Genomic DNA, 9040 nt, shown 5'->3' with positions numbered 1-9040 from the left:
TTGTTTTTTTTTGGTTGTGGGGGTTTTTTTTCTTCCTTTCCTTTGTTTGTTTTTCCTTTTTTCCTGGGGTTTTTTTTTTCCTTTTTTTTTTTTTTTTTTTTGTAGTTCTTTCTTTTTTCTGTTTTTTTATTAATTTTTAATTATTCTTTATTTTTTATTTTAATAACTTTATTTTATACTTTCTTTCTTTCTTTTTTTCTCCCTTTTCTTCTCAGCCATGTGGCTGACAGGGTCTTGGTGCTCCAGCCAGGTGTCCGGCCTGTGCCTCTGAGGTGGGAGAGCCAAGTTCAGGACATTGGTCCACCAGAGACCTCCCAGCTCCATGTAATATCAAACGGTAAAAGGTCTCCCAGAGATCTCCATCTCAACGCTAAGACCCATCTCCACTCAACGACCAGCAAGCTACAGTGCTGGACAACCTATGCCAAACAACTAGCAAGACAGGAACACAACCCCACACATTAGCAGAGAGGCTGCCTAAAATCATAATAAGGTCACAGACACCCCAAAACACACCACCAGACGTGGTCCTGCCCAACAGAAAGCCAAGATCCACCCTCATCCACCAGAACACAGGTACTAGTCCCCTCCACCAGAAAGCCTACACAACCCACTGAACCAACCTTATCCACCGGGGGCAGACACCAAAAACAAGGGGGACTACAAACTTACAGCCTGTGAAAAGGAAACCCAAAACACAGTAAGGGCAGCAAAATGAGAAGACACAGAAACACACAGCAGATGAAAGAGCAAGGTAAAAACTCAGCAGACCAAACAAATGAAGAAGAAATAGGCAGTCTACCTGAAAAAGAATTCAGAATAATCATAGCAAAGATGATCCAAAATCGTGGAAATAGAATGGAGAATATACAAGAAATGTTTAACAAGGACCTAGAAGAACTAAAGACAAAACAAACAATGATGAACAACACAATAAATGAAATTAAAAATTCTCTGGAAGGAATCAAGAGCAGAATAACTGAGGCAGAAGAACAGTTAAGTGACCTGGAAGATAAAATAGTGGAATAACTACTGCAGAGCAGAATAAAGATAAAAGAATGAAAACAATTGAGGACAGTCTTAGAGACCTCTAGGACAACATTAAACGCACCAATATTCGAATTATAAGGGTCCCAGAAGAAGAAGAGAAAAAGAAATGGACTGAGAAAATATTTGAAGAGATTATGTTGAAAAATTCCCTAATATGGGCAAGGAAATAGTCAATCAATTCCAGGAAGTGTAAAGTCCCATACAGGATAAATCCAAGGAGAAACATGCCAAGACACATAATAATCAAACTATCAAAAATTAAATACAAAGAAAAATATTAAAAGCAGCAAGGGAAAAACAACAAATAACACACAAGGGAATCCCCATAAGGTTAACAGCTGATCTTTCAGCAGAAACTCTGCAAGCCAGAAGGGAGTGGCAGGACATATTTAAAGTGATGAAAGGGAAGAACCTACAACCAAGATTACTCTACCCAGCAAGGATCTCATTCACATTCGACAGAGAAATTAAAATCTTTACAGACAAAAGCTAAGAGAATTCAGCACCACCAAACCAGCTTTACAACAAAGGCTAAAGGAACTTCTCTAGGCAGGAAACACAAGAGAAAGAAAAGACCTACAATTAACACACCCAAAACAATTATGAAAATGGTAATAGGAACATACATATCAATAACTACCTTAAATGTAAATGGATTAAATGCTCTCACCAAAAGACATAGACTGGCTGAACAGATAAAAAACAAGACCTATATATATGCTGTCTACAAGAGACCCACTTCAGACCTAGGGACACATACAGACTGAAAGTGAGGGGATGGAAAAAGATATTCCATGCAAATGGAAATCAAAAGAAAGCTGGAGTAGCAATTCTCATATCAGACAAACTAGTCTTTAAAATAAAGACTATTACAAGAGACAAAGAAGGACACTACATAATGATCAAGGGATCAATCCAAGAAGAAGATATAACAATTGTAAATATTTATGCACCCAACATAGGAGCACCTCAATACATAAGGCAAATACTAACAGCCATAAAAGGGGAAATCTACAGTAACACAATCATAGTAGGGGACTTTAACACTCCACTCTCACCAATGGACAGATCATCCAAAATGAAAATAAATAAGGAAACACAAGCTTTAAATGATACATTAAACAAGATGGACTGAATTGATATTTATAGGACATTCCATCCAAACAACAGAATATACTTTCTTTCCAAGTGCTCATGGAACATTCTCCAGGATAGATCATATCTTGGGTCACAAATCAAGCCTTGGTAAATTTAAGAAAATTGAAATCGTACCAAGTATCTTTTCCAACCAGAACGCTATGAGACTAGATATTAATTACAGGAAAAAAATCTGTAAAAACTACAAATACTTGGAGGCTGAACAATACACTACTATAAAACCAAGAGATTACTGAAGAAATCAAAGAGAAAGTCAAAAACTACCTAGAAACAAATGACAATGAAAACACGATGACCTAAAACCTATGGGATGCAACAAAGGCAGTGCTAAGAGGGAACTTTATAGCAATACAGTCCTACCTCAAGAAACAAGAAACATCTCAAATAAACAAACTAACCTTACACCTAAAGCAATTAGAGAAAGAAGAACAAAAAACCCCCAAAGTTAGCAGAAGGAAAGAAGTCATAAAGATCAATAAGAAATATATGAAAAAGAAATGAAGGAAACAATAGCAAAGATCAATAAAACTAAAAGCTGGATTCTTGAGAAGATAAACAAAATTGATAAACCATTAGCCAGACTCATCACGAAAAAAAGGGAGAACACTCAAATCAGTAGAATTAGAAATGAAATAGGAGAAGTAACACTGACACTACAGAAATACAAAGGTAATGAGAGATTACTACAAGCAACTATATGCCAATAAAATGGGCTAAAAAAAAAAAAAAAATCTTCCAACAAACAAAAGCCCAGGACCAGATGGCTTCACAGGTGAATTCAAACATTTAGACAAGAGCTAACACCTATCCTTCTCAAACTCTTCCAAAATATAGCAGAGGAAGGAACACTCCCAAACTCATTCTATGAGGCCACCAACAACCTGATACCAAAACCAGACAAAGATGTAACAAGAAAGAAAACTACAGGCTAATATCACTGATGAACATAGATGCAAAAATCCTCAACAAAATACTAGCAAACAGAATCCAACAGCACATTAAAAGGATCATAAACCATGATCAACTGGGGTTTATCCCAGGAATGCAAGGGTTCTTCAGTATCCACAAATCAATCAATATTATACACCGTATCAACAAACTGAAGGAGAAAAACCATTTGAACATTTCAATAGATGCAGACAAAGCTTTCAACAAAATTCAACACTGATTTATGATAAAAACCCTCCAGAAAGTACTCATAGAGGGAACTTACCTCAACATAATAAAGGTGTTATATGACAAACCCACAGCCAACATCATTCTCAATGGTGAAAAACTGAAACCATTTCCACTAAGATCATGAAGAAGACAAGGTTGCCCACTCTCATCACTATTATTCAACATAGTTTGGAAGTTTTAGCCACAGCAATCAGAGAAGAAAAAGAGATAAGAAGATTCCAAATCAGAAAGGAAGAACTAAAGTTGTCACTGTTTGGAGATGACATGATACTATACATAGAGACTCCTAAAGACTCTTTCCTCACACTGGTCAGAATGGCCATCATCAAAAAAATCTACAAACAGCAAATGCTGGAGAGGGTGTGGAGAAAAGGGGACCCTCTTGCACTGTTGGTGGCAACGTAAATTGATACAGACACTATGGAGAACAGTATGGAGGTTTCTTAAAAAACTAAAAATAGAACTACCATACGACCCAGCAATCCCACTACTGGGCATATACCTGGAGAAAACCATAATTCAAAAAGAGTCATGTACCACAATGTTTTTTGCAGCTCTACTTACAATAGCCAGGACATGGGAGCAATCTAAGTGTCCATAAACAGATGAATGGATAAAGAAGATGTGGCACATATATACAATGGAATATTACTTAGTCATAAAAGAAATGATATTGAGTTATTTGTAGTGAGGTGGATGGACCTAGAGTCTATCATACAGAGTGAAGTAAGTCAGAAAGAGAAAAACAAATAGTGTATGCTAACACATATATATGGAATCTAAAAAAAAAAAAAAGGTTCTGAAGAACTTAGGGGAAGGACAGGAATAAAGATGCAGATGTAGAATATGGACTTGAGGAGAGGGGAAGGGGGAAGGGTAAGCTGGGATGAAGTGAGAGAGTAGCATTGATATATATACATTATCAAATGTAAATAGACAGCTAGTGGGAAGCAGTCACATAGCACAGGGAGGTCAGCTCTGTGCTTTGTGACCACCTAGAGGGGTGGGATAGGGAGGGTGGGAGGGAGATGCAAGAGGGAGGAGATATGGGAATATATGTATATGTATAGCTGGTTCACTTTTTTATAAAACAAACTAACACACCATTGTGAAGCAATTAGACTCCAATAAAGATGTTAAAAAAATTTTTTAAAAAAGAGTTTGCATGCCACAACTAAGGAACTGGCAAGCCACAACTAAGGAGCCCACGAGCCACAACTAAGGATCCAGCGAGCCACAACCAAGGAGCCTGCAAGCCACAACTAAGACCTCGCGCAACCAAATTAATTAAATAAATAAATATTTTAGAAAGTAAAGAATAATCATAAAAAATAAAAACAACATATGAAGCTCACTGGGGGAGAAGGGCATGATTTCTTTAACCTCCTATCAAACAGTTCAGAAAAAAGTATACAGTTTTAAATAACGTGTAATATTATGTATATAATAACATACATTATACACACGTCATTCATATAAAATATAAATTGTGTACGTCTGAAACATACATTCATTTAAAATTATATACAAATTATACAATGTACCTATTATACACACATGAAATTTTATACAATATAAAGTTATATATTATTTTATAGAGAGTTATAATGTGTGTGTGTGTGTGTGTGAGAGAGAGAGAGAGAAAGAGAGCACAGTAAAGCAACCATTGGCAAAATGGGAACAGCTGGTGAGCCTGGGTGAAGTGATGTGAGAATTCTTAATACTATTCTTGCAATTTACCTATAAATGTGATATTATTTCAAAATAAAACATTAATAGATTTTGGGTAATATACTTTCAGAGGTTTTTTTTCTTTGCATAAAAACTCCATTTTCTGCCAATTTGGAATTCACATGATTTAGTGTTTTTAGCAGCAGGCTGCATAACATCCCATCTACCATCAATATGTTGCCATGACCTTTATAGATCATCTTATGAATGTAAGCAATTTCTTTCCTGTGGAACTTTCAAGTTGTCTCCAATTTTTCACGATTAAAAATATTTCATTAAGTGTCCCTGGAAGAAATCTATAGTCACATCTTTGGTAAATTCCCTTACTGAGAAGGGTTGCTAACACAAATTGGCCAACGCCCCGGACAGGTTTCTGCTAATTAACTTCACCACTAGAAATGCAGAAGAATCGCTTCCTCAATTGCCAGAAACAGAAGCTGCTTAAAGCAGCCCAAGACGGAAGCAGGGTCTCCGCTGGTGCTGGGGGGAGGGGGGACCCTCAGGGGCTCCAACTGCAAGGAGTGCAGCCTGGCATTTCCGACCCGGAGGGCCCGGAGCTGCCATCTGAGTGTGACCTTCTGCAGCCGTCTCCCCCGCCCGCCTCTCGGCAGCCTGGCAGCTTCGTTGCAAAGCTCTGAGCTTTGATTCCCTCCACTGCCGCTCCAAGGGAGTCTTTGGCCCGCACTCCGGGCCTTGTAGTTTAGCTGCTCCTCATGTGAGGGCAGGTGGGCAGGGGGCTGGGCAGGAGACGGATGTCTTCGATCTGGGCAGGAGCAGGGAGGTGGTGACCCACACCTTGTTTGTTCCCTGTGAGTTCACTACAGTTTTTGTTCAATCTTGAAAAAAAAAAGGAAATGTTGACAGGTTTAGCTGTTTCATCGTTTTATAAGCAGATAGGGTAGGGGTCCCCCGAGAAGGAGAAGCAGGCATGGCTTTCTTGACATAAGAGAAGCCATTTTTGGCCTAAGCCACTTTGTGATCTAAGCCTGGCCACAGTGCTTGCCCTTGAACAGCTCGTGTAATCAATTATCTCAAGGGAAGTCAGGGAAAGCAGGAACAAAGGAAAAGTAGACAAGAAACAAGAGGTCAGAGATAAAACAGTCCTAGCTCCTCCTCAAGGGACGTACGTGACATCTGACCCAGTCTCTGAGTTCTGCAGGAACTCAGGCCCCCACTCAGAGGGAGGACGGAACGATGGTGCTGACCCTCCAGACTTCACTCAACCAAAGATTGGACTCTGTTGACCTTCGCCCCAATTCTAGGCTGAGCTCTCCCCTGCTCAAGCCCCTTCACGAACATGCACGTACCCTTAGCTTAAAAGTTCCCCAGTTTGCTGTTTGGGGGAGACACTGATTTGAGAAAGACCCCCGGTGTTCTCCTTACTTGCTGCAAATAAGAAATCCTTCCTTCTCCTAATTGTGGTTGTGTCTTTTGGCCCGACACCCAACAAGAGGTAAACCTGGTTTTCAGCTAACAGTTTTAATGGCATTTCTTCGAATACTCGTGATGTTTAGCATTTGTGCGAGTTTCGTGACCGTTTCCCTTTCTTCTGTAAAGGGCCCGTCGGTGTCCTTTCATCATATTTCTATTAGAGTGTTTTTTCCTTCATTGACCTGCATGAAGCCTTCATAAAGGCTATTATCCTTTGTCATGTAGCTCAAATATTTGCCCCACTTTGCTATTCACCGTTTATATTTTGCTTACAGTGTCTTTTGACATTCAACAGTTTCTCATTTTGTACAATCAAATCTGTCTTTTTTTTTTTACTACAGCTCAACATTTATAGAAATGCTTTTTCCTTTGCCTTCATCGGAGAGGTTTCGCCTTCCACATGCTTATACATTATGTATCTATATATTTTCTTCCAGCCACTTTGGTTTTCCGCCCTGCATCCCCTCTGGTTTACCCCCATGGTACTCCAAGGAGGCACTCGATCAATGAGTGATGGCTGTTGACTCGAATGAAGGGTAATGAAAACTCTCTCTGGTCTAATGACTTTTGAACATTATTTGCGAGGCTGCAAATGAGAATTCAAGAAGTCATGTCCTCAGCGATACCCTAGTGCCTCTCAGAGGATCTGGCTAATTGAATTCAAACCATATGTGGGAGCTGCCCTTCCCAGGGCGACGTGCTCAGAGGCAGTGGGAATGAGATTTTTCCAGATCCTGGGAGCCCCACAAGAGGAGCAAGTGAATCTGGAAGGCAACAGCTTCCTTCTTTCCCTTCAGAGATTTGGATTATGTTGTGCATCTTCTAACGGTAACCATTTCTGAAAATTCACAGAGTTGATAACACGCGGCGCTGTAAGCAAAGAGCAAAGCCAGCTCATTGTTTTAAAGTGGAAAATGGTCCACACGCTCAAGGCAACGGGTCGACTGTTACTACTGATCTTTTCACGATGTCTTTGAGCGCATACATGGGAGACCACAATAGCATCCCCGTGGTGGGCCTTACAGTGGTTCCAGGACCTTAGATCCTATTTTTAAAAGTGCCCACAGAAAACAAAAACAAAACCAGAAACCATGTAGTGCATTTCTAAAGACATACTACTCCTACAGTGTCCTCTGCTTTCTCAACTTTGGGGAGCAATCTTTGGTTTGAAATCTTGCTTTGTTGACAGAATTATTGATTCTGTCTTGACTCCTTGACTACAAGTTCATGAATCATTACAAATCAACAACTGTAGAATGGTCTCTTTCACCAACATCAGGAAAAAGGGAGCTTGGGTTTTCTAAATAAAGTGTCTGGAGAAAACCAATGTGTGTATTGCACAGATTATGTTGTTAATAATGCATTTTTAGGTGAAGTTAACATTTTATGGGTTATTAATAATATATGGATTTAGGGAAATATATATTTCTATAGAAAGAAGGGAAAGTTATAAACCTTGAATCTCACATCTTTGTAACAGTGCAGTTGTGACCTATATTTGATGAAAGGTTGCTGTTACTTTTTATTGAGAATTAAGTTCCTTCACTGATGTAAGCTGGAGGTTTCAGAATCCAGAAGTTTGTTTCCACTTCTGGTCCAGACTGTGCTGATGGCACCTCCTCACTTCCTTACCCATCGTGCACGTCACTCACGGCTCTGAGCACCGTCAATGCCAAAACGTCGGCTTTGAAGAATCAAGCCAGGGCATGTGAATGTCACTTTTCTACGTGTATATATAGGAAGTCTCTCTCACTTCTCAGAATGTGATTTAAACTTGGCAATTTCTGTTTAGAACTTGAAAAGGGTCTGTCTGTCCTATTACCTTCGACTTTGAAGAGAGACTTCGTGCAGTGTTCACTTTCCCAGATGGAGCAAGACACAGAAGGAAGAAAAGTGAGGAACAGCTGGTGAGGTCCAGATGTAATGGAAAAAAGTAAGCCCAGATGGTTGATAACTTTGAAATGAGAACATCCTGACACCCATGGGTGCCCAGCTCTCTGTCAGGTACTGGGGAGGAGAAGCAAGACATACCCCCGCCCCTGGGGTGCTTTCAGTCTGTCTGAAACATCACATTTTTTCCCAGGTCATGAGAAAACTACTTAATTCTTCCTTACTCTGCCACACCTAACATCTCACTGCTAAGGATGCAAATTTCCAAGGCAAATATTTTCTAATTTTATTTCCCTGAAGCTGTGAGGAATCTTATACCATAATTAAAGTCTGCTGGAGTTCAGAATGTGCTATCCCAAAATACGGCAAACTGAATATTTTAAGTGGAAAGAATTTGAGAAATGGCTGGTGCAGGTGCTTCCTCCCTGAAGCAGTCATAAGAAACTCATGGGAGAGATGCCCTCTCTGTACCCAGAGGAAAGGAGCATCCTTATCTCAGAGATGGACACCAAGCGGAATCGGAATGAACAGGCCTCACTAAGTTCCCCACAGCTTCCCACCCTTAGCTCAGACCCTCTGTCCTACTACATTTTCCCATGAC

This window comes from Neophocaena asiaeorientalis, unplaced genomic scaffold, assembly GCF_003031525.2.
Source record: "Neophocaena asiaeorientalis asiaeorientalis breed wild unplaced genomic scaffold, Neophocaena_asiaeorientalis_V1.1 scaffold108, whole genome shotgun sequence".
Taxonomy (NCBI): domain Eukaryota; kingdom Metazoa; phylum Chordata; class Mammalia; order Artiodactyla; family Phocoenidae; genus Neophocaena; species Neophocaena asiaeorientalis.
This window is presented reverse-complemented; position numbering follows the sequence as displayed.